Here is a 22,927-nt window from a genome sequence, read left to right as displayed (position 1 = left end):
AATACACGGAAAGCTCGGAAACGTGGGCTGTTACCCTATCAGGAGGAGATAGCCAGAAGGAGCGCAGAAAGCACGGTAGGCCTACACCCTCACCCTGACCAGGGCCAATTTCCCCATTGCTCTCAGACGTCCAGGTCCCCTCCTAGCCGGGACTGTTTATGGGTCAGTTTACCTGTTGTAGTAAAGACCCTGGACTGCAACTTGTTGTCTGTGTGCTCCTTGCTCCTCCCGCACTATCAGCACTGGGATTCTCACTACCATCACTCCCACCATCCATTATACTGCCCTGGGGCCGCACTCTTCCCGTGGGGAGTCACACTACCCTAGCTGCACACCTCATCAGCCCCAGCGGTCTGCATGCAGCAGCGGTTCCTAATAACCGCAATCCACGGGTGGCGTAGTCGGACATTATTAGCAGAACGTAGCAGACTACCATTGGCCTGACCACCCTGAGCCACGGAACCGGGTCGCCACTACTACCCCCATCGTCTCCCTATTGCCCGGAACCGAGTGCCCCACGGCCCAGGGGGCGAGTCATATGCATCAGACTCTCCTGCCTGTTTTATGACTTCAGGTCCCTATCAGGAATCACCCCCCCCTCCCCAATTCCTTCCTTGCCTTCCTTGCACTGAGGTTAGCTCTTTGTCAGCTGTCTGGCTTGGTTACACAAGCTTCTTTGCAGAGAAACATGTTACTTCTGCTGGCCCTCGCTAGGCGGCCGGCATCCAAAACCTTCCCTGGGCACCTGCTGAAAGCCTGGCCCCTTCACGGCCCCGGGTGCTTTTAACGCCATCATTTCCACACGGCGAGCTGCGGAGTCAATAAGCACTCCTAGCCGTGACAAGGAGCTCGGTGTCAGGCCTGCGTGAAGGCGGCGGGGTAGCATACTTAGCTGCCAACTGGCTCAGAGGCCTTGGGGCTTCCATCATCTAAGTTACTTAAGGGCGCCGTTACATTCTAGCCGAGCTGGGCAGTAGGGCAAAACTTCATCAAAATGGTCTACAGCACCCGGGGTTCACAGGAGGTCTCCCATCCAAGTACTGTCTGAGCCCAGCCCTGCTTTGCTTCCGAGATCAGACGAGATCGGGTGTATCCAAGGTGGTATGGCCAGTAGACGCTGCTCAATCCATCGCCAGGCCAGCCTTTCTCAGGATCGCTTGGTGGCGAGCAATCTGGCCGTGACGGGGCGGGCTCCGAAGGGTCCATGCAAAGGCTGTGCCGTCCCTACAGGTGTGGTTTGTTTAGCAGTGATTCATCCGCCGCATCAGGTGTCTTCAAAAATGTCTCGGCGCAGGGTCTACTGCAGGCTAAACCCTTCATCGCGGTAATGTGACAGAAAGAGCAAGCTGGACCCGTAACTTGGGGGCGGAGCGAGACGTCCAGGGGTGAATGAAGGAAGAGGGTGAGATGGTTGCCAGTGACTTTGAGCTGCTCTTCAGGGGGGAGGGTCGTGTTGCCTGCAAAGGTCTTCTGCTTGGGGTTACCGGTGGTTGCCTCCAGCCACGCGTGAGACGCTGGTCCTAGTATTAAAAGTAAAGAAGCAACAATGCTGGAGGCCCACGGTGATCAGAAGGATGCTGGTATTTTGCAGAGATGAAATAGCGCAAGAGCGAAAGCAAATGAAAAAAAGAAAAGAGAATGAATGTGTGCACTTGTGAAACGGAATGGAAAAAAGGCATAGAAGAGAGTGCCCCCTGCTGGTGGAAGGAAGGAAAAAGCAAAAGCCTACAGCACCTGGTATTCCCAGGCGGTCTCCTATCCAAGTATTAACCAGGCCCAACTCTGCTTAGCTTCTGAGATCAGGCATGTTCAGGGTGGTGTGGCCGTAGACAGAGACAAGCCTCTCACTTGCTGCTTTTCTACTTTGACGTCTGGCTGCCGGCTGCCCTTTCCAGTGCTCAGCAAGACCAGGTCCTTTTGTGCTTTCCCTTCTCTTCAATTTTTTTGCTCGCTTACTTAAAAGGTCTTGTAGACACAACACCCTACTCAGAGCCGCTGACCTCACTGATCGGCTGCAGCGCTGTCGACGGAACGTCAGCTTCACGGCCAATGCCACAGGCCGGGAGCAGAGGCGAGACTCACCGGTAGACCCGGGTAGGGTGAGTAGATCGCGGTTAGTTGCTTTCTAATAGCCTGCAGCCGGGGATTAACTTTTAATGAAAGGGAACAATCCCTTTGACTGTCTGCAGCGCGCCACACCTAGGAAGCGCACTCTCACACACAAGCCAGCATACACACGTGCTCGCACGTGACAACACCCCCTATCTGCCCCTACAACCTCTCCGTCACCATGCGTCAGACTCTCCTGCCTGTTTTATGATTTCAGGGCCCTAGCAGGAATCACCCCCCCCACCCACCCCAATTCCTTCCTTGCCTTCCTTGCACTGAGGTTAGCTCTTTTTCAGCCGTCTGGCTTGGTTACACAAGCTTCTTTGCAGAGAAACATGTTACTTCTGCTGGCCCTCGCTAGGCGGCGGGCATCCAAAACCTTCCCTGGGCACCTGCTGAAAGCCTGGCCCCTTCACGGCCCTGGGTGCTTTTAACGCCATCATTTCCACACGGCGAGCTGCGGAGTCAATAAGCACTCCTAGCCGTGGCAAGGAGCTCGGTGTCAGGCCTGCGTGAAGGCGGCAGGGTAGCGTACTTAGCTGCCAACTGGCTCAGAGGCCTTGGGGCTTCCATCATCTAAGTTACTTAAGGTCGGTGTCCGGCAAGGCGCCGTTCCATGCTAGCCGAGCTGGGCAGTAGGGCAAAACGTCATCAAAATGGTCTACAGCACCCGGTGTTCCCAGGAGGTCTCGCATCCAAGTACTGTCCGAGCCCAGCCCTGCTTTGCTTCCGAGATCAGACGAGATCGGGCGTATCCAAGGTGGTATGGCCAGTAGACGCTGCTTGATCCATCGCCCGGCCAGCCTTTCTCAGGATCGCTTGGTGGCGAGCAATCTGGCCGTGACGGGGCGGGCTCCGAAGGGTCCATGCAAAGGCTGTGCCGTCCCTACAGGTGTGGTTTGTTTAGCAGTGATTCACCCGCCGCATCAGGTGTCTTCAAAAATGGCTCAGCTCAGGGTCTCCTGCAAGCTAAACCCTTCATCGCGGTAATGTGACAGAAAGAGCAAGCTGGACCCGTAACTTGGGGGCGGAGTGAAACGTCCAGGGGTGAATGAAGGAAGAGGGTGAGATGGTTGCCAGTGACTTTGAGCTGCTCTTCAGGGGGGAGGGTCGTGTAGCCTGCAAAGGTCTTCTGCTTGGGGTTAAAGGTGGTTGCCTCCAGCCACGCGGGAGACGCTGGTCCTGGTGAAAAGGAGCCAAGTATTAAAAGTAAAGAAGCAACATTGCTGGAGGCCCACGGTGATCAGAAGGATGCTGGTATTTTGCAGAGATGAAATAGCGCAAGAGATAAAGCAAATGAAAAAAAGAAAAGAGAATGAATGTGTGCACTTGTGAAAGGGAATGGAAAAAAGGCATAGAAGAGAGTACCCCCTGCTGGTGGAAGGAAAGAAAAAGCAAAAGCTTACAGCACCTGGTATTCCCAGGCGGTCTCCCATCCAAGTACTAACCAGGCATGACCCTTCTTATCTTCCAAGATCAGAGGAGATCAGGCGTGTTCAGGGTGGTGTAGCCGTAAGCAGAGACAAGCCTCTCACTTGCTGCTTTTCTACTGTGACGTCTGGCTGCCGGCTGCCCTTTCCAGTGCTCAGCAAGACCAGGTCCTTTTGTGTTTTCCCTTCTCTTCAATTTTTTTGCTGGCTTCCTTAAAAGGTCTTGTAGACACAACGTCCCACTCAGAGCCGCTGAGCTCACTGATCGGCTGCAGCGCTGTCGACGGAACGTCAGCTTCACGGCCAATACCACAGGCCGGGAGCAGAGGCGAGACTCACCGGTAGACCCGGGTAGGGTGAGCAGAGCGCGGTTAGTTGCTTTCTAATAGCCTGCAGCCGGGGATTAACTTTTAATGAAAGGGAACAATCCCTTTGACTGTCTGCAGCGCGCCACACCTAGGAAGCGCACTCTCACACACAAGCCAGCATGGACACGTGCTTGCACGTAACAACACCCCCTATCTGCCCCTACAACCTCTCCGTCACCATGCGTCAGACTCTCCTGCCTGTTTTATGATTTCAGGGCCCTAGCAGGAATCACCCCCCCTCCCCAATTCCTTCCTTGCCTTCCTTGCACTGAGTTTAGCTCTTTGTCAGCCGTCTGGCTTGGTTACACAAGCTTCTTTGCAGAGAAACATGTTACTTCTGCTGGCCCTCGCTAGGCGGCCGGCATCCAAAACCTTCCCTGGGCACCTGCTGAAAGCCTGGCCCCTTCACGGCCCCGGGTGCTTTTAACGCCATCATTTCCACACGGCGAGCTGCGGAGTCAATAAGCACTCCTAGCCGTGGCAAGGAGCTTGGTGTCAGGCCTGCGTGAAGGCGGCGGGGCAGCGTACTTAGCTGCCAACTGGCTCAGAGGCCTTGGGGCTTCCATCATCTAAGTTACTTAAGGTCGGTGTCCGGCAAGGCGCCGATCCATGCTAGCCGAGCTGGGCAGTAGGGCAAAATGTCATCAAAATGGTCTACAGCACCCGGTGTTCCCAGGAGGTCTCCCATACAAGTACTGTCTGAGCCCAGCCCTGCTTTGCTTTTGAGATCAGACGAGATCGGGCATATCCAAGGTGGTATGGCCAGTAAACGCTGCTTGATCCATCGCCCACCCGGCCAGCCTTTCTCAGGATCACTTTGTTATGATCTGCTACAGAGAGTATGGAAAGAAAGGAGATCTATCCCTACAATAGAACTAAACTAGATCCCTACGATGTAACGGGGAACCTGATCCTGCGATCAGACCCGCTAAAGTCCTCGGCTAGTCTGAACGCAGACCTATAGATGTGAGGGAGGGATCCCTACAAGATCTAGGGACTGGGAAAAGTTGGACACCTCCTAGCAGAAATAGTAGCAGTCAAAGACAAACACACAACAAAAAGGCATAAGGGTCAGAAGACCTAGCAAAACTAACAGAGAACGGCAACAGAGCAACAAGCTAGCTCAACAGTAGTAAATACAAATGAAGTCCAGCAAAGCCAGGAGGGCGGAGCCGGATTAAATAGGCAAAATAGTCATGTGACCAGCAAACTAAAAAAAAACTAACAGGAGAGTTGTAACAGTACCCCCTCTTCTAAGATGATCCTCCAGATCCACTAGGCCCAGGCTTACCAGCAAACCTCCTGTGAAACGCTCGGACAAGTCTGGGGGCAGAAACATAATCCGCTCTCACCCATGAGTTATCCTCAGGTCCGAAACCCTTCCAAGCGACGAGATACTGCAAACTCCCTCTATACCGTCTAGAATTTAGGATGCGGAAAATTTCATATTCCCCGTCCTCCACCACCGGAGGAACAGTGGCAGAGGCGTCACCATCCGACACATCAGCTTTTTTCAACAGAGAAACATGAAACACCGGATTAATCCTCCAGGACGTAGGAACCTCCAGCTTAACAGCAGATTGGTTAACTATCTGAAGTACCTTAAAGGGCCCTACGAACTTGGGACCCAATTTTTTAGAAGGAATCCTCAATCGCAGATTCTTAGAGGACAACCAAACCATGTCACCAACCGCAAACAAAACCTCTTGCCGTTTCCTATCAAAGTACCTCTTAGATTTTTTGTTAGCCTCCTGAAGATTACCACGCACATCCGTCCAAACTCTCTCCAAATCACCGGAAAAACTCTCCTCCTCAGGCACAGCCGAAACCAATTTGGAAAATGACCCAAAAGACGGATGTCTCCCAGAACAACAAAAAAAAGGCGAACACCCAGCAGAAGAGGATGTATGGTTGTTAAGAGCAAATTCAGCAAGTGGCAGAAACTCAGACCACCCCTCTTGATTGTCTGCCACAAAACAACGCAAGAACTGCTCAACATCCTGGTTCTTCCTTTCTGTCTGGCCATTAGACTCAGGATGATATCCGGATGAAAACGACAAATGAACTCCCAACCTGTCACAAAAGGCACGCCAAAAATGAGCCACGAACTGAGGTCCCCTATCAGAAACAATGTCAGTAGGAACACCATGTAGTCTGACAATCTCCTTGACAAAGGCCTTAGCGAGTGTCTTAGCGCAAGGCAGTTTGATGAAGGGAACCAAGTGACACATCTTGCTAAAACGGTCCACGACCACCCAGATGACCGTGAAACCTTCAGAGGGAGGAAGGTCAGTAATAAAGTCCATAGCCAGATGTGTCCAAGGTGCACTAGGAACCTCCAGAGGGCAAAGCAACCCCGCAGCAGGAGCATGCGAAGACTTGGATCTTGCACACACAGTACATTGGCGCACCCACTTAATGACTTCCTTCTGCCATCCAGGCCACCAAAAACTGCGACCCACAAGTCTCTTGGTCTCAGAAATTCCTGGATGACCTGCCAACCGAGACTCATGACACTCAACCAAATCTCTCCTAAAGGTCCTAGGCACAAACAACCTCCCATGGGGAGTGTTAGATGGGGCATTCTCCTGTGCTTTAAGAATTTCATCCTCCAAAACGGAGTCCAAAGCAGCAATCACAACACCTTCTTGTAAAATGGTCTCCTCTTCCTCCTCAACACCGACCATGGGAGAAAAGCTGCGAGACAAAGCATCCGCTTTAACATTCTTGGTACCCAGGATGTAAGTAACGGAAAAATTAAACCGCGAGAAAAAAAGTGCCCACCTAGCCTGACGGGCATTCAAGCGCTTGGCAGCATCAAGATAGATCAGATTTTTATGATCAGTGAAAACCTGAATGGGAAATTCAGCACCTTCCAAGAGATGACGCCAGTGTTCAAATGCGAGTTTAATCGCCAGCAATTCCCGATTACCAATATCGTAATTAAGTTCAGTCTCGGAAAATTTTTTTGAAAAAAAGGCACAGGGATGTACTCCATCCTTGTTTTCCTGAGACAACACCGCACCAACCCCCACCGAAGAAGCATCAACCTCAACCAAAAACGGCTTAGTCACATCAGGCTGCATAAGGATGGGAGCAGAGGTGAACCTCTCCTTTAGAAACACAAAAGCTTCAATGGCCTCAGAAGTCCACTGAACCGCATTAGCACCTTTCCTGGTGAGATCGGTCAGCGGTTTGACAATAATAGAAAATTTTTTTATGAATTTTCTGTAATAATTGGCGAAACCCAAAAACCTCTGTATCGATTTCAAACCAATAGGCCTAGGCCATTCCTGCACAGCTTGAACTTTAACCGGGTCCATCTCAAAACCTTCACTGGAGATAATGTAGCCCAAAAAACGAATTCTCTGTACAGCGAACTCACATTTCTCCAGCTTAGCAAAAAGCGAATTGTCCATTAATAACTGTAATACCTCACGTACGCTCCGCCAATGAGACTCCAGATCCGGCGAATAAATCAAAATGTCATCCAAATACACAACCACATTTTTGCCGATTAAAGGTCTAAGGATATCATTAATAAGATTCTGAAAAAATGCTGGAGCATTGGTGAGACCAAAAGGCATAACCAGATTCTCAAAATGACCCACAGGAGTGTTAAAAGCTGTCTTACATTCATCACCCTCCTTCATGCGCAACAAATTGTATGCCGACCGGAGATCAATTTTAGAGAACCACTTGGCCCCCACTAACTGGTTAAATAAATCAGGAATCAATGGCAATGGGTAAGGATTGCGTACAGTAATTTTATTAATCTCACGAAAGTCCAGACAAGGACGTAAACCGCCATCTTTTTTTTTTACAAAAAAAAATCCAACAGCCACAGGAGACTTGGAAGGCCTAATGTGACCGGCGGCCAAGCTTGTCTGTATGTATTCTTCCAAAGCCTTTCTTTCAGGAATAGTAAGATTAAATAAACGACTCTTAGGAAGAGTCGCGCCAGGGACAAATTCAATGGTACAATCATAGTCTCTATGGGGAGGCAAAACCTGCGACTCCTCCTCAGAAAAAACTCTCCAAAAATCCTGAATAGGTACAGGCAATTCCCCTCTATCCACAGCAGCAATGCGCCCGTTACAACACTTGTCATAACACTTAGGGCTCCAGGACTTAATTTCATTGGTAGACCAATCCAGTACAGGATTGTGCAATTTTAACCAGGGTAACCCCAATATTACTGGAGAAGGCAAATTATTCAATACCACCAAATCCAAATTCTCTTGATGAATACCATTAATAGTGAGGGGAAGTTCACAGACCTTGTGAGTAACACTCTTCAAGGGAGAGCCATCGACAGAAACCACAGCAATAGGGGATGACAAAGTTTTAGGTTCTAATCTAAGTTTTTCCAAGAATCCCCCATCAATCACATTCAGAGTAGATCCATAATCCACAAATACCCGAAATTCAATTAATTCATCCTGAGCAGCAGTAGTGGCAGATAGGAATACTCCCTTAGAATTTAAACAGGCAATACGAGCATGACTGACCATTTTTTTTTCTTTCTTCTTACGAAGCACACAGCTCTTAATAAAATGACCAGAATTTCCGCAATAGAAACACAAGCCTTCAGAAAGTCGGCGGTCTTTTTCCTGAGAGCGGGGTGCCATCGCCCCAATTTCCATCGGCTCTCCATTGTCAGCACAGAACCTCTCAGGACTCGAAGCTGACATAGCAGAGGATTTGCTCTCATTAACCCTTTCACGCAGTCTCCTGTCCACCCGTATAGCTAATTGCATTGCCTCCTGCAAGTTTCCAGGTGTGGGATAAGCAATCAGTAAATCCTTTACCCTTTCACATAGCCCTGCAAGAAACAAGCTTTTCAAAGCAGAATCGTTCCACCCCACCTGGGCAGACCACCGACGGAAGTGAGAACAATATTTTTCCACATTACCTGATCCCTGCCTCAAATGTCTTAATTCAGACTCAGCAGATGAGACACGATCAGGATCATCGTACAACAAACCCAAAGCAGAAAAAAACTATCCACTGATCTAAAGCACGGATCACTAGGTTGGAGAGAGAAGGCCCATCCCTGAGGATCTTTGCTCAAAAGTGACATTATGATCCCTATGCGCTGTGATTCATCACCAGAGGATCCGGGTCTCAAACGAAAATATAATAGACAAGCATTTTTAAAAGAAAAAAAATATTGTTGTTTGCCAAAAAATAGATCAGGCAGACGTACCTTAGGTTCCACAAAATGCGGTCCAGAACAGCTACTCACGTGTTGTTGGAGCTTGGTCACCTCCAGAGAGAGTCCCTGCAAGCGTTGAGCCAAATCTTGCACCGAGACCATGATGGAAAACTGGAGGTCTTTCCTTAGAGAATTTTTTTTTTTTTGGCTGGAATTACTGTTATGATCTGCTACAGAGACTAAGGAAAGAAAGGAGATCTATCCCTACAGTAGAACTAAACTAGATCCCTACGATGTAACGGGGAACCTGATCCTGCGATCAGACCCACTAAAGTCCTCGGCTAGTTTGAACGCAGACCTATAAATGTGAGGGAGGGATCCCTACAAGATCTAGGGACTGGGAAAAGTTGGACACCTCCTAGCAGAAATACTAGCAGTCAAAGACAAACACACAACAAAAAGGCATAGGGGTCAGAAGACCTAGCAAAACTAACAGAGAACGGCAACAGAGCAACAAGCTAGCTTAACAGTAGTAAATACAAATGAAGTTCAGCAAAGCCAGGAGGGCGGAGCCGGATTAAATAGGCAAAATGGTCATGTGACCAGCAAACTAAAAAAAACCTAACAGGAGAGTTGTAACACGCTTGGTGGCGAGCAATCTGGCAGTGACGGGCGGGCTCCGAAGGGTCCATGCAAAGGCTGTGCCGTCCCTACAGGTGTGGTTTGTTTAGCAGTGATTCACCCGCCGCATCAGGTGTCTTCAAAAATGTCTCGGCGCAGGGTCTCCTGCAGGCTAAACCCTTCATTGCGGTAATGTGACAGAAAGAGCAAGCTGGACCCGTAACTTGGGGGCGGAGCGAGACGTCCAGGGGTGTATGAAGGAAGAGGGTGAGATGGTTGCCAGTGACTTTGAGCTGCTCTTCAGGGGGGAGGGTCGTGTTGCCTGCAAAGGTCTTCTGCTTGGGGTTACCGGTGGTTGCCTCCAGCCACGCGGAAGACGCTGGTCCTGGTGAAAAGGAGCCTAGTATTAAAAGTAAAGAAGCAACAATGCTGGAGGCCCACGGTGATCAGAAGGATGCTGGTATTTTGCAGAGATGAAATATCGCAAGAGTGAAAGCAAATGAAAAAAAGAAAAGAGAATGAATGTGTGCACTTGTGAAAGGGAATGGAAAAAAGGCATAGAAGAGAGTGCCCCCTGCTGGTGGAAGGAAGGAAAAAGCAAAAGCCTACAGCACCTGGTATTCCCAGGCAGTCTCCCATCAAAGTACTAACGAGGCCCAACCCTGCTTAGCTTCAAAGATCAGACAAGATCAGGCATGTTCAGGTTGGTGTGGCCATAGGCAAAGACAAGCCTCTCACTTGCTGCTTTTCTACTTTGAAGTCTGGCTGCCGGCTGCCCTTTCCAGTGCTCAGCAAGACCAGGTCCTTTTGTGCTTTCCCTTCTCTTCAATTTTTTTGCTGGCTTCCTTAAAAGGTCTTGTAGATACAACGCCCCACTCAGAGCCGCTGAGCTCACTGATCGTCTGCAGCGCTGTCGACGGAACGTCAGCTTCACGGCCAATGCAACAGGCCGGAAGCAGAGGCGAGACTCACCGGTAGACCCGGGTAGGGTGAGTAGAGTGCGGTTAGTTGCTTTCTAATAGCCTGCAGCCGGGGATTAACTTTTAATGAAAGGGAACAATCCCTTTGACTGTCTGCAGCGCGCCACACCTAGGAAGCGCACTCTCACACAAAAGCCAGCATGCACACGTGCTCGCACGTGACAACACCCCCTATCTGACCCTACAACCTCTCCGTCACCATGCGTCAGACTCTCCTGCCTGTTTTATGATTTCAGGGCCCTAGCAGGAATCACCCCCCCCCTCCCCAATTCCTTCCTTGCCTTCCTTGCACTGAGGTTAGCTCTTTGTCAGCCGTCTGGCATGGTTACACAAGCTTCTTTGCAGAGAAACATGTTACTTCTGCTGGCCCTCGCTAGGCGGCCGGCATCCAAAACCTTCCCTGGGCACCTGCTGAAAACCTGGCCCCTTCACGGCCCCGGGTGCTTTTAAAGCCATCATTTCCACACGGCGAGCTGCGGAGTCAATAAGCACTCCTAGCCGTGGCAAGGAGCTCGGTGTCAGGCCTGCGTGAAGGCGGCGGGGTAGCGTACTTAGCTGCCAACTGGCTCAGAGGCCTTGGGGCTTCCATCATCTAAGTTACTTAAGGTCGGTGTCCTGCAAGGCGCCGTTCCATGCTAGCCGAGCTGGGCAGTAGGGCAAAACGTCATCAAAATGGTTTTCAGCACCCGGTGTTCCCAGGAGGTCTCCCATCCAAGTCCTGTCCGAGCCCAGCCCTGCTTTGATTCTGAGATCAGACGAGATCAGGCATATCCAAGGTGGTATGACCAGTAGACGCTGCTTGATCCATCGCCCGGCCAGCCTTTCTCAGGATCGCTTTGTGGCGAGCAATCTGGCCGTGACGGGGCGGGCTCCGAAGGGTCCATGCAAAGGCTGTGCCGTCCCTACAGGTGTGGTTTGTTTAGCAGTGATTCACCCGCCGCATCAGGTGTCTTCAAAAATGTCTCAGCGCAGGGTCTCCTGCAGGCTAAACCCTTCATCGCGGTAATGTGACAGAAAGAGCAAGCTGGACCCGTAACTTGGGGGCGGAGCGAGACGTCCAGGGGTGAATGAAGGAAGAGGGTGAGATGGTTGCCAGTGACTTTCAGCTGCTCTTCAGGGGGGAGGGTCGTGTTGCCTGCAAAGGTCTTCTGCTTGGGTTTACCGGTGGTTGCCTCCAGCCACACGGGAGACGCTGGTCCTGGTGAAAAGGAGCCTAGTATTAAAAGTAAAGAAGCAACAATGCTGGAGGCCCACGGTGATCAGAAGGATGCTGGTATTTTGCAGAGATGAAATAGCGCAAGAGAGAAAGCAAATGAAAAAAAGAAAAGAGAATGAGTGTGTGCACTTGTGAAAGGGAATGGAAAAAAGGCATAGAAGAGAGTGCCCCCTGCTGGTGGAAGGAAAGAAAAAGCAAAAGCCTACAGCACCTGGTATTCCCAGGTGGTCTCCCATCCAAATACTAACCAGGCCCAACCCTGGTTAACTTCTGAGATTAGACAAGATCAGGCATGTTCAGGGTAGTGTGGCCATAGGCAGAGACAAGACTCTCACTTGCTGCTTTTCTACTTTGAAGTCTGGCTGCCGGCTGCCCTTTCCAGTGCTCAGCAAGACCAGGTCCTTTTGTGCTTTCCCTTCTCTTCAATTTTTTTGCTGGCTTCCTTAAAAGGTCTTGTAGACACAATGCCCCACTCAGAGCCGCTGAGCTCACTGATCGGCTGCAGCGCTGTCGACGGAACGTCAGGTTCACGGCCAATGCCACAGGCCGGGAGCAGAGGCGAGACTCACCGGTAAACCCGGGTAGGATGAGTAGAGCGCGGTTAGTTGCTTTCTAATAGCCTGCAGCCGGGGATTAACTTTTAATGAAAGCGAACAATCCCTTTGACTGTCTGCAGCGCGCCACACCTAGGATGCGCACTCTCACACACAAGCCAGCATGCACACGTGCTCGCACGTGACAACACCCCCTATCTGCCCCTACAACCTCTCCGTCACCATGCGTCAGACTCTCCTGCCTGTTTTATGATTTCAATGCCTAAGCGGGATTCACCCCCCCCTCCCCAATTCCTTCCTTGCCTTCCTTGCCTTCCTTGCACTGAGGTTAGCTCTTTGTCAGCCGTCTGGCTTGGTTACACAAGCTTCTTTGCAGAGAAACATGTTACTTCTGCTGGCCCTCGCTAGGCGGCCGGCATCCAAAACCTTCCCTGGGCACCTGCTGTAAGCCTGGCCCCTTCACGGCCCCGAGTGCTTTTAATGCCATCATTTCCACACGGCGAGCTGCGGATTCAATTGGCACTCCTAGCCGTGGCAAGGAGCTCGGTTTCAGGCCTGCGTGGTAGCGTACTTAGCTGCCAACTGGCTCAGAGGCCTTGGGGCTTCCATCATCTAAGTTACTTAAGGTCGGTGTCCGGCAAGTCGCCGTTCCACGCTAGCCGAGCTGGGCAGTAGGGCAAAACGTCATCAAAATGGTCTACAGCACCCGGTGTTCCCAGTAGGTCTCCCATCAAAGTACTGTCCGAGCCCAGCCCTGCTTTGCTTCCGAGATTAGACGAGATCGGGCTTATCCTAGGTGGTATGGCCAGTAGACGCTGCTCGATCCATCGCCCTGCCAGCCTTTCTCAGGATCGCTTGGTGGAGAGCAATCTGGCCGTGACGGGGCTTGCTCCGAAGGGTCCATGCAAAGGCTGTGCCGTCCCTACAGGTGTGGTTTGTTTAGCAGTGATTCACCCGCCGCATCAGGTGTCTTCAAAAATGTCTCGGCGCAGGGTCTCCTGCAGGCTAAACCCTTCATCGCGGTAATGTGACAGAAAGAGCAAGCTGGATCCATAACTTGGGGGCGGAGCGAGACGTCCAGGGGTGAATGAAGGAAGAGGGTGAGATGGTTGCCAGTGACTTTGAGCTGCTCTTCAGGGGGGAGGGTCGTGTTGCCTGCAAATGTCTTCTGCTTGGGGTTACCGGTGGTTGCCTCCAGCCACGCGGGAGACGCTGGTCCTGGTGAAAAGCAGCCTAGTATTAAAAGTAAAGAAGCAACAATGCTGGAGGCCCACGGTGATCAGAAGGATGCTGGTATTTTGCAGAGATGAAATAGCGTAAGAGAGAAAGCAAATGAAAAAAAGAAAAGAGAATGAATGTGTGCACTTGTGAAAGGGAATGGAAAAAAGGCATAGAAGAGAGTGCCCCCTGCTGGTGGAAGGAAGGAAAAAGCAAAAGCCTACAGCACCTGGTATTTCCAGGCAGTTTCCCATCCAAGTACTAACCAGGCCTGACCCTGCTTAGCTTGCAAGATCAGATGAGATCAGGCGTGTTCAGGGTGGTGCGGACGTAGGCAGAGACAGGTCTCACACTTGCTGCTTTTCTACTTTGAAGTCTGGCTGCCGGCTTCCCTTTCCAGTGCTCAGCAAGACCAGGTCTTTTTGTGCTTTCCCTTCTCTTCAATTTTTTTTACTGGCTTCCTTAAAAGGTCTTTTAGACAGAAGGCCCCACTCAGAGCCGCTGAGCTCACTGATCGGCTGTAGCGCTGTCGACGGAACGTCAGCTTCACGGCCAATACCACAGGCTGGGAGCAGAGGCGAGACTCACCGGTAGACCCGGGTAGGGTGAGTAGAGTGTGGTTAGTTGCTTTCTAATAGCCTGCAGCCGGGGATTAACTTTTAATGAAAGGGAACAATCCCTTTGACTGTCTGCAGCGCACCACACCTAGGAAGCGCACTCTCACACACAAGCCAGCATGCACACGTGCTCGCACGTGACAACACCCCCTATCTGCCCCTACAACCTCTACGTCACCATGCGTCAGACTCTCCTGCCTGTTTTATGATTTCAGGGCCCTAGCAGGAATCACCCCCCCCTCCCCAATTCCTTCCGCACCTTCCTTGCACTGAGGTTAGCTCTTTGGCAGCCGTCTGGCTTGGTTACACAAGCTTCTTTGCAGAGAAACATGTTACTTCTGCTGGCCCTCGCTAGGCGGCCGGCATCCAAAACCTTCCCTGGGCACCTGCTGAAAGCCTGGCCCCTTCACGGCCCCGGGTGCTTTTAACGCCATCATTTCCACATGGCGAGCTTTGGAGTCAATAAGCACTCCTAGCCGTGGTAAGGAGCTCGGTGTCAGGCCTGCGTGAAGGGCGGCGGGGTAGCGTACTTAGCTGCCAACTGGCTCAGAGGCCTTGGGGCTTCCATCATCTAAGTTACTTAAGGTCGGTGTCCGCCAAGGCGCCGATCCATGCTAGCCAAGCTGGGCAGTAGGGCAAAACGTCTTCAAAATGGTCTACAGCACCTGGTGTTCCCAGGAGGTCTCTCATTAAAGTACTGTCTGAGCCCAGCCCTGCTTTGCTTCCGAGATCAGACAAGATCGGGAATATCCAAGGTGGTATGGCCAGTAGACGATGCTCGATCCATCGCCCGGCCAGCCTTTCTCAGGATCGCTTGATGGCGAACAATCTGGCCGTGACGGGGCGGGCTCCGAAGGGTCCATGCAAAGGCTGTGCTGTACCTAGAGGTGTGGTTTGTTTAGCAGTGATTCACCCGCCGCATCAGGTGTCTTCCAAAATGGCTCGGCGCAGGGTCTCCTGCATGCTAAACCCTTCTTCGCGGTAATGTGACAGAAAGAGCAAGCTGGACCCGTAACTTGGGGGCGGAGCGAGACGTCCAGGGGTGAATGAAGGAAGAGGGTGAGATGGTTACCAGTGACTTTGAGATGCTCTTCAGGGGGGAGGGTCGTGTTGCCTGCAAAGGTCTTCTGCTTGGGGTTACCGGTGGTTGCCTCCAGCCACACGGGAGACGCTGGTCCTGGTGAAAAGGAGCCTAGTATTAAAAGTAAATAAGCAAAAATGCTGGAGGCCCACGGTGATCAGAAGGATGCTAGAATTTTGCAGAGATGAAATAGCGCAAGAGAGAAAGCAAATGAAAAAAAGAAAAGAGAATGAATGTGTGCACTTGTGAAAGGGAATGGAAAAAAGGCATAGAAGAGAGTGCCCCCTGCTGGTGGAAGGAAGGAAAAAGCAAAGCAAAAGCCTACAGCACCTGGTATTCCCAGGTGGTCTCCCATCCAAGTACTAACCAGGCCCAACTCTGCTTAGCTTTTGAGATCAGACGAGATGGAGCGTGTTCAGGGTGGTGTGGCCGTAGGCAGAGACTAGCCTCTCACTTGCTGCTTTTCTACTTTGACGTCTGGCTGCCGGCTGCCCTTTCCAGTTCTCAGCAAGACCAGGTCCTGTTGTGCTTTCTCTTCTCTTCAAATTTTTTGCTGGCTTCCTTAAAAGGTCTTGTAGACACAACGCCCCACTCAGAGCCGCTGAGCTCACTGATCGGCTGCAGCGCTGTCGACGGAACGTCAGCTTCACGGCCAATGCCACAGGCCGGGAGCAGAGGTGAGACTCACCGGTAGACCCGGGTCGGGTGAGTAGAGCGCGGTTTGTTGCTTTCTAATAGGCTGCAGCCGGGGATTAACTTTTAATGAAAGGGAACAATCCCTTTGACTGTCTGCAGCGCGCCACACCCAGGAAGCGCACTCTCACACACAAGCCAGCATGCACACGTGCTCGCACGTGACAACACCCCCTGTCTGCCCCTACAACCTCTCCGTCACCATGTGTGTTACCCTGGCCTGGATGCCACAAAATGTATTAAAGCTGTGTCTGAGAGCAAGGGGGAGGTTCTCTTGTCAGGGGAACATTAGCATGCAATGCCTCCTGTCTCAGGCCAGTAGGGGGAGCAGACTGCCCCTATAAAAGTTGGTGCTGGGGGCAGGGTTAGAGAGAACTGGATTGCCTGTCTCAGCTCTGAGACGTGTCCCAGAGTGGAGCAGGGACAGAAAGTTGATTGCACCTAAGAGGAAGTGTGGCAGGAGGAGAGCCACAAGCCAGAGACAAGAGGCGAAGAGAGCCTGTCTTGGCAGAGAAAAGACTTAATTTTACCAGACTTTGGTGTCTGAGGCTGGAAGGATTCCACATCCCCCAGCAGAGAACCAGTCCGCAAGGGACTGTAGATTCCTTGGCCTAAGAGGCCTGGAGGCCCTGCCACAACTGAAGGGACCAGTAAAGCCGTACAAGGCTGGGAGCAGAAAGGAACCCACGTCGCAGGCCATACAGGCGAGAATACACGGAAAGCTCGGAAACGTGGGCTGTTACCCTATCAGGAGGAGATAGCCAGAAGGAGCGCAGAAAGCACGGTAGGCCTACACCCTCACCCTGACCAGGGCCAATTTCCCCGTTGCTCTCAGACGTCCAGGTCCCCTCCTAGCCGGGACTGTTTATGGGTCAGTTTACCTGTTGTAGTAAAGACCCTGGACTGCAACTTGTTGTCTGTGTGCTCCTTGCTCCTCCCGCACTATCAGCACTGGGATTCTCACTACCATCACTCCCACCATCCATTATACTGCCCTGGGGCCGCACTCTTCCCGTGGGGAGTCACACTACCCTAGCTGCACACCTCATCAGCCCCAGCGGTCTGCATGCTGCGGCGGTTCCTAATAACCGCAATCCACGGGTGGCGTAGTCGGACATTATCAGCAGAACGTAGCAGACTACCATTGGCCTGACCACCCTGAGCCACGGAACCGGGTCGCCACTACTACCCCCATCGTCTCCCTATTGCCCGGATCCGAGTGCCCCACGGCCCAGGGGGCGAGTCAGCTTTGGCGTAGTCGGCAGGATTTCGTGCCCGCAACCACCGGGTACTGCGTGACTGAAAAAGACTTTTGTAAACTTACCTGTGGCGAAGTTTCCCGCCATCCGGAGCCGATTCCCGCCATCGGACGCCATCTTGGACCGTTTCCCGCCGTCTTCTGCCTTCTTCCCGCCATCCGCAGCTGCTTCCCGCCATCGGACGCCATCTTCAGGACGCCGCGCGGGAAGAAGAGGGGCGTGGACGTTAAAACCGCGCGAGATCCGAAGCTCCGCCCCACGCTCCGACGCTGCGCAAGGTCCTGGAAGGGAGAGAGAGCGACGCTGACGTCATCAGGACGCGACGCCAGGTCCTCGTCCATAGCAGCAGCAGCGGAGCCGCGGCCTACAGAAGAGGATCGCCGGAAGGTAGGCCACGCTTAACTAGGGGGGAGGAAGATGTCAGACACAGAGGCGCCCACTACCACCAACGCAGCTGAAGCAGCAGTGATGCCCTTTTCCCTGCCCTACATCCCTGGAGCGGCCTGGCTGCTCAAATACTCAGGGGAGCCCCATGCCCTAACTGACTTTAAGGAAAGGCTATACAGTTTGTTCCAGGTTTACCCCCTGACAGAGGAGCAGAAGGTCAGCATATTGACAGGGCAGTTAACAGGCGCAGCCCAAAGGGAGGTAAAATCATGGCCCACTGAGGAGAAAAGGACTGTGAAGGGTATCCTGGCCCGGCTGCGGGGTAGCTTTGATACACGTACCTCCGCTGAGATTAAAATGAGGTTCTATGGATGTAGGCAGCGGGCACAGGACAGCATCAGATACTATGCCCTAAATCTGCAGGAAGCCTTGAGGGCTATTCAACAAACTGACCCTGGCAGTGTGCAGGAAACCGATAAGCTGCTAACAGAACAATTCATAGAAGGTCTGCTGTCTAGCGCCCACAGGGCCCAACTGCGCCTCATGTTCTTTCAGAACCCCGACCTGACCTTTGCCCAATTTATGGACAGGGCCATAAGGGTGCTCCGTGAATCTGCAACCAGTGGCGCTATAAACCCCCGGCGCCCTGCTATCACCTACCACCAGGAGGCAGCGCCCTCCTCTATGGACTCCGTGGAGGCTGATGCACAGGCCCTGAACCAAGCCCCGTCGAAAGGCCTGCACCACCAAGTCCAGGAGCTAACCAGGAGCGTCGCGGCGTTGACCAGAACCGTCCAGGCGTTGCAAGTGGACCCGTCAAGACGCATCGAGCTGGCTTCAAGTCCGGAGGATGTCCCGTGGCGTCGACAGAGGAGGATCCCGTCGTTCCGAGGGAGGCCCACAGACCGCTACGCAGAGGATGGACAGCCCATTTGCCGTCGATGCAACCAGCCCGGACACATTTCCAGGTACTGTAATTTAAACGGGTCCAACCTGGGGCAGAGGGCCGACCCCCAGGCATAAGATCACCAGGCCCTTATAATTGGCGTGATAAGTACGTTGGGGGGCACCCGGTTTTACCCGTGGTGCTGGACGGTATCCCCATGAGCGCCTTGCTGGATACTGGGTCGCAAGTAACCACAATCCCTTATGTACTTTTTAAGCAGTATTGGACTGATGCTGATATCACACGGTATCCAGACAGTAACTTGAGCATCATCGCCAGTAATGGCTTACCCGTGCCGCAGATGGGGTTCAAGGAGATGACCATTAAAATTGGTAAAGTTGAACTGCCGGCACAGGGAGTGATTATTGTGGACATTGACGGTCATGAAAGTCACCCTAAAATAACTGTGGGTACTAACATAATTGAAAATTGTCTTTCAGAGGTAATTGTAATTCTACAACAGGTGGCGGTGAATGCTAGTTCCTGCCAACAGAGGGTCCTCAACAAGGAGATAAAAGCCCTGATGAGACGGCAGCAGGTAGAACTGTCTGGTGGTGAGATCGGTAGCGTAAGACTGAGAGACCCATTCCCCATTTCCATGCCTCCCAAAAGTGAAATGATGATCTGGTGTCGGACTGCAATCGGGTTGAGAGGTAGAGACTACCAAGCCATGGTAGAACCCGTGTACTCAGACAGCAGGCCCACCATTTTGACAGCCCGGGGGGTGGTTGATGTCCGTCATGGGAGGGTGGCCGTCCGCATCCTCAACATTGGGGAGAGGGAAGTACACTTACCCAGGTACGCTACACTCGCCAAACTGTTTGTTGTCGAACACCAAGCTATCAGGGCCGTGGAACCCTTGCCTCCATCTCCTCAGGCGGAGGGTAATGGCTCCCAGAAACAAAAGGAGGACTGGTGCCAGAAACTCCATGTGGGTGCTGACTCCACTCCCCTGCACCAAAAACAAGGAGTCTACCGGGTGGTACAGGAGTACGAGAGAGTCTTTAGTAAGCACCCGCTGGACTTCGGCAGAGTAAAGGGGATAGAACACCACATCCCCACAGGGAGCCACCCACCAATAAAAGAGAGACACAGGCCTGTACCCCCTGCACATTATCAGAACGCCAAGGGCATGCTAAGAGAGATGAAGGAAGCTGGGGTCATTAGAGATAGCTGTAGCCCCTGGGCAGCCCCCTTGGTTCTGGTGAAAAAGAAAGACGGCACCATGAGAATGTGCGTGGACTATAGACAAATCAACCGTATCACCCACAAAGACACATACCCGCTGCCTAGAATAGAGGAGTCTTTAGCCGCACTAAAATCTGCTAACTTCTTTTCTACTTTGGACCTTACTAGCGGGTACTGGCAGGTTCTTGTGGCAGAGGCTGACAAGGAGAAGACCGCCTTCACCACCCCGATGGGACTGAGCGAGTTCAACTGTATGCCTTTCGGGCTCTGCAACGCACCAGGGACCTTCCAGCGGCTGATGGAATGCTGTCTAGGGCACCGAAACTTCAATACGGTCCTCCTTTACCTGGACGACGTGATCGTCTATTCGAAGACCTACGAGGACCATCTAAAGCACCTGGCCGAGGTGTTTGAAGCCCTGGCAGGCTATGGCCTGAAGGTGAAACCATGGAAGTGTCACCTGCTGAAACCAAAGGTCCAGTACCTAGGGCACGTGGTAAGCGCGGAAGGAGTGGCCCCCGACCCTGACAAAGTCACGGCAATCAAGAGCTGGCCAAGCCCCTCGAACATCAAAGAGGTGAGACAGTTTCTCGGGTTGGTAGGCTACTACCGAAGGTTCATCCCCGGGTTCACTAAGATGGCAGCTCCTATGCAGGACCTCCTGATCGGACAGTCTAAGTCCCGAAGTCAAAAGCCACCCTTCAAGTGGGATAAACCGGAAGAGGAGTCCTTCCGCCAGCTAAAGATGGCCCTCACGGGGGATGAGATCCTGGCCTACCCTGATTACGGCCAGCCTTTCATTCTCCACACAGATTCCAGTAATGTGGGACTGGGAGCCGTACTGTCCCAAAACCAACAGGGCAGAGAACGGGTGATCGCATACGCCAGTCGGAAGCTGAGGCCCACCGAGAGGAACCCGGAGAATTACAGCTCCTTCAAGCTAGATTTCTTGGCGGTGGTGTGGGCCGTGACGGAACGCTTCAAGCATTACCTGGCCTCTGCAAATTTCACCGTGTACACGGACAACAACCCGTTGACACACCTGGACAATGCAAGACTGGGTGCCCTGGAACAGCGGTGGATGGCCCGTCTCTCCAACTATGACTTCGTGATCAAGTACCGGGCAGGCAAAACCAACGCCAACGCGGACGCCCTATCAAGAATGCCTCACTTACCTGAAGGTGACGAAGACCCAGAAGAGCTGGAGGAGGTAGAACTCCCCGCGTTTCACCGGTATGGAGCCGCTCAACACTCTCACCGCGTGAAGGAGGACTATCTAACAACTGTGATGATGAATCCCCTACCTCACCACAGCTGGGCCGAGACCCAAGATAGTGACCCTGCAGTCCGCCTGGTGAAAGATCTGCTGACCCGGGAAGACACCCGCCTAGATCCAGATGCCCCAGAGGAAGCCAAGCAGCTAAGGAAGGAGAAGAGCAAGCTGTTCCTCTACGAAGGCAAGTTGTGCAGAAGGATTGTCAACCACCGGACGCACGAGCTGACCTGGCAAGTCGTGGTCCCAAGGCGAGATGCAGCTATGGTCCTGGGGGCTTTCCATGACAGAGCGGGACACTTCGGTTGGAAGAAACTGGAGTTCCTACTAAGAGGAAGGTTCTTTTGGGTCGGCATGAGAGGAGCTGTAGAAAAATGGTGCAGAGACTGTGGCCCTTGTCACCTGAGGAGGAAGGACCGCACCAGCCAGAAGACACCCTTGAGGCCCATCGTCACCACGCAGCCTCTTGAGCTGGTAGCTCTGGACCATGTCAAATTGGCTCCCAGCCGGTCAGGATACATCTATGCCCTGACAATCATGGACCACTATTCCCGTTTTCTAGTGGTGGTCCCGGAAAAGGACTTGACAGCCCAAACAGCGGCCAGAGCCTTCCAGCAATACTTCTGCCGTCCACACGGGTATCCGGAACAGGTCCTGACAGACCAGGGTCCAGCGTTCGAGGCTGAAATCTTCCAGGAGTTCTGCAACCTCTATGGCTGTAAGAAAATTCGGACAATGCCTTACCATCCACAAACCAACGGGATGTGTGAGAAGATGAACAATATAGTCATTGATCTCCTGAAGACGTTGCCCCTGGAGGAACGCAGCCTGTGGCCAGAAAAACTGCCGGACCTGATAGACCTATACAACAATATCCCGGTGAATGCTACCAACTGCACCCCGGCTTACCTGATGCGAGCCAGACCGGGTAAGCTGCCCGTAGACCTGGAGATGGGAGTCCTAATACCTGAGGACACCTCCCCGGATGCGGACTGGGATACGGAAAGGCAACTGCAGTACAAGAAGGTACAGGAGAGTGTGGAGAAGAGCCTGGCCCAGGTGAGAGAGAAGCAAGAAAGACTCTTCAATCAACACGCCCCTGCTGGTCCCCTAGAACCTGGTGAGCAAGTCCTAAAGCGAAAAAGAAGGCTACATAAGTTGGACGACCAGTGGGAAAGGGAACCCTACATCGTACTGCAGTCTGACCACGACAACCCAAAGGTGTGCGTAATCACCAAGGACGGAGGAGAAACCACTAGTGTCGTCTCCAGAGACCACCTCAAAAGGTGCCCCGAGCAACTCCGTAGTGCAGAAGAGGATCAGAGTGACCTTGAACCCGCAGAGGACAAGGAAGAAATGATCAGCACCATTCTCGGAGAGTTCCCTCAGTCCTGGACTCGCATAAATGATGCCATAGTGGTACCCGTCCTGCATTTCCTGCAACCGGCCCAGCAACAACCAACACCAGAGCCGGAAGGTGAAGAGGAGCCAGCAGTTCCAGAGGCAGAAGAGCCTGTACCAGCAGCCCAGGAGAGTCAACCCTCTGCTGACAGTGAGCCTGCCATGCCTGCGGTAAGCCAAAGAACCCGCAGACAGCTGCCTGCCCTACCTGTACACCCAGTTGGTAGCTGTACCCCTAACGCTAGTGGGGAAAGCCAGGTTGGTCCACCACCAGACAGTGGGTTAAGGAGGTCAACAAGGAGCACAAAGGGGCAGATACCCGCTCGCTGGAGAATATAGAGTGTACTAAGATTGTAAATAACCCTGTTGCCAAATGTTGAAATGTTTGCCAAGTTACCTGCATGTTTATTAATAGTGTGTTTCAGTTT

At 52.4% G+C, this 22,927-nt stretch overlaps 1 non-coding gene and 11 pseudogenes across 1 annotated transcript; all 12 read right to left on the bottom strand.

Annotated features, from left to right (window-relative positions):
• Positions 1-996: 996 nt before the first annotated feature.
• On the bottom strand, positions 997-1,116 carry LOC141267509 (5S ribosomal RNA; annotated as a pseudogene).
• Positions 1,117-1,722: 606 nt separating this feature from the next.
• LOC141269625 (5S ribosomal RNA) lies at positions 1,723-1,831 on the bottom strand (annotated as a pseudogene).
• A 936-nt stretch (positions 1,832-2,767) lies between these two features.
• Positions 2,768-2,887, bottom strand: LOC141267703 (5S ribosomal RNA; annotated as a pseudogene).
• Positions 2,888-3,508: 621 nt separating this feature from the next.
• Positions 3,509-3,627, bottom strand: LOC141268641 (5S ribosomal RNA; annotated as a pseudogene).
• A 931-nt stretch (positions 3,628-4,558) lies between these two features.
• Positions 4,559-4,678, bottom strand: LOC141269695 (5S ribosomal RNA; annotated as a pseudogene).
• A 5,610-nt stretch (positions 4,679-10,288) lies between these two features.
• Positions 10,289-10,407, bottom strand: LOC141269263 (5S ribosomal RNA; annotated as a pseudogene).
• Positions 10,408-11,340: 933 nt separating this feature from the next.
• LOC141270016 (5S ribosomal RNA) lies at positions 11,341-11,460 on the bottom strand (annotated as a pseudogene).
• Positions 11,461-12,081: 621 nt separating this feature from the next.
• Positions 12,082-12,200, bottom strand: LOC141267696 (5S ribosomal RNA; annotated as a pseudogene).
• A 930-nt stretch (positions 12,201-13,130) lies between these two features.
• Positions 13,131-13,250, bottom strand: LOC141269436 (5S ribosomal RNA; annotated as a pseudogene).
• Positions 13,251-13,871: 621 nt separating this feature from the next.
• Positions 13,872-13,990, bottom strand: LOC141269610 (5S ribosomal RNA; annotated as a pseudogene).
• Positions 13,991-14,924: 934 nt separating this feature from the next.
• Positions 14,925-15,044, bottom strand: LOC141269511 (5S ribosomal RNA; annotated as a pseudogene).
• Positions 15,045-15,670: 626 nt separating this feature from the next.
• LOC141267078 (5S ribosomal RNA) lies at positions 15,671-15,789 on the bottom strand. Its single transcript, XR_012321094.1, has one exon. It is a non-coding gene; the product is annotated as a 5S ribosomal RNA (ribosomal RNA).
• Positions 15,790-22,927: the final 7,138 nt, after the last annotated feature.

Source organism: Phyllobates terribilis, unplaced genomic scaffold, assembly GCF_046119375.1.
Source record: "Phyllobates terribilis strain yellow unplaced genomic scaffold, ASM4611937v1 Scaffold_4__5_contigs__length_816908805, whole genome shotgun sequence".
Taxonomy (NCBI): domain Eukaryota; kingdom Metazoa; phylum Chordata; class Amphibia; order Anura; family Dendrobatidae; genus Phyllobates; species Phyllobates terribilis.
This window is presented reverse-complemented; position numbering and strand designations above follow the sequence as displayed.